Genomic DNA, 6000 nt, shown 5'->3' on the forward strand with positions numbered 1-6000 from the left:
TGAACAATTAATAGTGTTTAGAAATGGGTAAATATTTCAACAATATTAATAATATTGGATTTTCCACAACAATTAAACTTAATCCAACGACGAAGGGAAATGGAATAAATCATTTCTCAAACCTGCAATCATACATATATATATATATATATATATAGAGAGAGAGAGAGAGAGAGTATATGAGGAAGGGATCTTTTGGGATTGATTTTTTTTTTTTTTTGATAAATCGGATCATAACCCTTCATTAAGAGAGGACTTACAAAGTTGACTTGAAAAACAAGTCAATTACAATCGTTAATAACAACCCAGTACACTTTCATGACTGACATGATCATACACCGGCTAGCTTTAGCATATATATCAGCGAAACTTGCATAGGTTTTTCTTTCTTCTTTCTCTTTTCCTTACAAATATTAGATATTATAACTATGCATCACATGATATATATATATATATATATATATATATATACACATATATATGGTCGCGCGCGTGTGTGTATAGTATATATTTAGTATAACTATGCGTCACATGTATATATATACATCGATCATGTATATTCATAAACACATTTTTGTTTCCCTTTCTAGTTTCCTTCTTGGGGATCAGTTGGGTGGGGCGCATGCGCATTCATGATTGCTTGAATGCATCAAAAGCTGATCCATAGATATATAACCAACACTTTCATTGCAAAATATGTCTTGAGGTTTGCATTTTAGTCCATGGGCCTAGCAATTAAAGAGTGAAATGTACTGGTTAACAAAATTGTGGTCTAGGCATTGAGTATACTTATTGCCAACAAAACCATAACGAGACTTGGTACAAACTTTTGTGGTATCTCAATTTGATTGTCACTTCAGAGAGTTTCATCCACAAACCCTGGTTTGGCTCGCACATCAACTAATAAATGAATGAGCTTCAGGTTGGGCATGAATTAATCTTTAGGCAATGGCTGTGCACCTGATCTGTTAATTGACTGCAGTACCGATTATGATCAGTACTCGATTTGCGTACGCCATCGATCGATGTGGGAATTTCATGTGTATATATATACTAGTTATTGTAATTAATCAACTAAGTATCAACACATCTGTGGAAAGGATATTGAAGGGTGGCCTGGTACGTACTTGTCCTGATCACGCACTAACACATCTCAAAACTAGGGTTTATGCATGCCAAGGATTAAGATTTAAACAAAGACTCCATTTGGGTCCAATCCCAGTTGAAATTGGCCTTACATGTAGGATGAGGGACACGTGTCTCTTATATCCTATTATGAAATACGTGTTTATAAACGATCTTTCATCCAAAGATTCCGGCCACCCAATCCACTGATCTCTTAAACAAGCCTAACACGACAGCTCTCCCTTTTGATAATGGGGGCAGCTTGGTTTGCCCGTGCCGTTGTACCTAGACTCAACGCAACTTATGTCTGTTTCTTGAATCTGAAAACATATATATATCCACAAAGACCATAGATGATAGAGCACACCCAAAAACAGCTCATAGCTAGCTAGCCGACGATCAGCATGCAAAAAAAGTGGAACAAAAGGACAAATAGAAGTGTCATAATTGAGGGCACCATTCATGTAATAAAACCACAGGCATTCTTTTGTGAACCCAGCTCACTAATCTTTGGATGGACCACATGAAACACAAGGGTCTACCAACTTTTCTCCCCAACTAGATTGAATCAAAGCATTGATGGTTTTCGTTGTCTGTCTTTGCCAATTTCACTACTTCTATATATGCGAGTACCCTTCTTCCACATGACCCCATGCCACAGTATTGTGGATCCTACCTTGTTTGAAAAAGCTTCTGCTATACATGAGCTAGGGCATATCCTTGAAGAAACACCAGTACATTTTGGAAGCAAAGATGAATTATGACAAGCTGGTTCTCATCAGAGTGCTTTTCTTCGAAGAGTATTATCATAAGTAGTACTACTTCCAAGAGTGTTTTTCTTCTCAAACCATGCAAGGAAGAAGAATAAACTGCACCAGATCAAGAAGTCACTTGATTATAAGGCTTGCGCACAACGTTTGCTATTTAGAAGGAAAAATCATGCAAATTAAATCTTAAATATCATGAAAACGCCAAAACGGGGCGGAGAATATTTGCAAGTAGATCGACTATTAAAAGCTAGAGAGGTGAAAGCGGAACGATCGAAGACAAAACTATATATGCATGCATGAAGTACACACGTGTGAGTGTTAATTAAATGTTGATGGTGAAATGTGGGCCAATACCACACGTGGATGCAAGAGTTTGGACTTTGGAATTTCTTCGGGATGAATCGAGAAGCCCAAAAGCCTGAAGGGTAGTCCGGTCCTACGTACCCTTTTTATTTTGTATTCTCTTTCTTTCTTGTTTCCTTTATGTGCTTGGTGCATGCATCAGTGATGCATCACTTGCCTTTGTGTGGTAGTTCGGACCATGCTATGGCACCCATGCCCATTGCCATGCTACCGGTACAGCTTGTCATACATGCATGCATACATACATACATACATACAATGCCATTAAGAGGCGTGCTGCCCGGCCCATTCATGCATCATCATGTATAGCTAGCATCATATATATGCAGGCAAGCTGTAGGGAATAACCAATTAAGGGCATTGATGACACTTTCTAATCAATTTTCTCGAGAAAATTGTGGGTTCAAGTGAGTAATTAGATACATCTAAAATCAACTACTAAAACTCAATATATTGATTGGACACCACCTAATTGACCGTTTCATGAGTGGGGCATGCACTAGCTAGAGAGTTTCTGAACTCTTGTAGTGGCATGCATAATATTCCACACCACTTGGCCATTAATGTAATTGGAAATGTGTTATTTGAATTTTAGAAATGGATTCTTTTGTCCCCAAAAGGCTTTGATCTTTTTTAAACTTCAGCTTCAAAATGCATACGCATGCATGCAGCTGTGAACTGTGAAAAACAAAAACCTTATTTAATTAATTTAACAGTGATCATTCAAATGATTTATTTAATTTAACAGTACTGATCGATCAATAATATATCATTTGAATTTATAATGGTGACATATAATTCATTAGCTAGGGATAAATTAGAGAGAGAGAGATCAGAGAGAGAGAGAGAGAGCTTTTTTTCCTCTTCCTATTCATCAGGTATATATATATATATATATATATATATATATATATGACATATTTGTTTGTTGTTGGAATTTATCATTAATTCGAAAAGAAGGCCATTCGATCACCTTAATTCGCCGCCATAGATCGTTTGAATGATAATTTTTATTCTTTTTGAACGTTTGATCGATCCTGAAAACTTTTTGGAACGACCTGATCATAAATTAGAGACGACTTTTCGTTTTTAAATTTTCTTTGGAACAAAAAAGCTGTGGGTTTTAGGCCGGTTGAATTATTGATTCCTCCACCCTAAAAACAGTTTATTTTGGGTCCCTAGCTAGCTAGCTCGTATATATAGCAAATTTGCTACAGTTTTACGAATTAATTCATGATCAATGTAGTTTTAAATTGTTAACACTCGACACATGATTAAAAGCTTTTAAATATGTAAAAATTAAGGATCCAGCTGCTAGATCATGATGGTCAGCTATATATATATATATATATATAATGTTAAATGTATTTAAAAAAAACATATACAAAAAACTTACTTCTCCATATATTAATTATTGATATGCTAAAAATCATGAAATTTAAAATTTAAAAAAAAATTAACAAAACGAATTTTATAAATAAAAATATAAGTAAAACTATAAGTATATGTAGCACTACTCATATATATATATATATAACATTAATCAGTACTAGGTGGCTGGCTGGCTAGCTAGCTACCTAGTTGAGACGTTTTGACATGAATTTCCTCGATTAATTAATGTGATCAGTAGTACGCGCGTGAAGTTGCAGCTCTGATCATGATATATGATCAGATTTAATTAGCTATATATATAGCTAGGTTTTTATCTTCACATGGGAACAATCGATCTGCAGGTACGTACGTAGCTTTATAGGTCCCCGGCCAGCAGCAATACAAATAAATAAATAGTTATATAATTGTGGCCAGGTAACTGCATGCCACACTTGTTAATTTGTATCTACGTACCGAGGATATTCATGTTTTTTTACCCCAAGAATTTATAAGAATGGTCAAACCAAAAATATTTGACTTGCGCATGATATTGTTCATCAATCTGTACAGTACGTACTACGATCGAAATGATCATTGAAAATAATAAAGATCATTTGATGAATTGATCTGCATGTTAATGTTAATGAGACATAACTTTAGGAACATCATGGAGTTGAAAGTCCGTTAAAGTTGAGATGATGATCTTTGATGAATCTCTTTGTTCTTCCATCAGACATAATTTAAGGACAATGTCCCAACAGCCAGACAACATAATTCTGAAGATGGAAGCAAGGGGCCGGGAAAAAAAAAAAAGCGTTCACACAGCCACAGGTATCGAGGCATTAAGTCAAACTTGAACTGGTTTATGGTCACTTTGATTCATATCCTATGATCTATATAGATATAGGGCTGCAGCAGGCTAAAGATCAGTAGCATGATTCATTGAGTACCATATATGATATCGGGGAAAACTCCAAGGGAATAGGAAAATAAAATCCCATGATCGTCGTAAAATATCAGCCATTTGAGGCTTTTGAGGTTCTGCAAAATGCGACGTGGCCTATCTCGTAGCTATATATCACATGACTAGCTACGAGAGATCATATCGTACGTACGCATGTTCAGAAGTTTGGAACCGATATTTGATCTACCCCTTGCAAATACAATTACTATTAGGTACGTAACAACCAAAGATTTCGTAGCTGATCATGAGTATAAAAATGTTCATGATCGGCAAAACTGATGTGGTAATGGGAATATATATTATAGAAAAATATAATGACAAAAATCAAACCTAACTGAAAGATAAAGGAAAATGCAAAATATAATTAAGAAAAATTTATAAAAAATTTACTTCTCTACATGTCAGTTATTTTTTATTTTTATTTTTTTTATAGAAATAGACTACATTTTATTTAATGAAATCGAAGTTACAGCTGTGACTAATCAATACAGGAAAAAATTTAGATTACAAACCAAACTACTCATCTATTTGGGACTCCCTCGTACACAAATCTCTTTGTAACAGTCTAACAGATATTGTTTAAACTTCTATAAATTCTCTCCGGACAAACCTTCCAGTTTGTCTGAGAGAAAAATACTCTGTAAAAACAGAGCTATTGACCCCCTTCCTCCAATGGAGGAGAGGTATAATCACCCACCATCATTCAAAAGAGGAGTGAGACTCTTCTGCTATGGACACCAAGTTCAGTAGCCTATTTCTTTTTATTTTTACCTAAACAAACAACATAACTGAAAATACATAGGAAATACTAAAAAACAGATCTACAAACAAAACAGAAACATTATGACTGAACATAACAATGGGCAAAGAGGCTGTAGTGGCGCATGAAGGACACACGCCACTCTAGGAGTATGCCTGACTGTCGATCTTGAAGATCCTGGAGTCTCTGGCCCCAAACACGTTGTGCGTGGCGTCGGCTGAATCCTTCTCGCGGTGGAGCGTGGAAGCCATGCGAGCATGATGAACTGCGTGTGCGTGCTACGTGCGTGCTACGTGCTGCTCCTTTTGGCGCCACATTCGGTAGTTTTGGAAGATCGGCTGCTGAGGAAACCCATGGTGGGGCGCATGTAGTAGGCCTTTGGTAACTGAAAAATCCCAGATTGGCATTTCTCCTTTATTTGACTTGAAAAAAATACACAAACCAAAAACAAATATACAAGAAGAAAAACTTGGGTAGGAGGGAACAGAGGGGGGAGGGGCCGAAACTCCCACCCCCCTTTAACTGGGTTCGGTTTGGGGAAGTTCTTAGAGAGAAGGGGGAGGTTCTCTCACTAAGAATAAAAGGTAGAGAATATCTTTGAAAGAGTGTTGAACGGTCCTATATGTCAGTTATTGATACGTTGAAAA

This window comes from Juglans regia, chromosome 10 (genome assembly GCF_001411555.2).
Source record: "Juglans regia cultivar Chandler chromosome 10, Walnut 2.0, whole genome shotgun sequence".
NCBI lineage: Eukaryota > Viridiplantae > Streptophyta > Magnoliopsida > Fagales > Juglandaceae > Juglans > Juglans regia.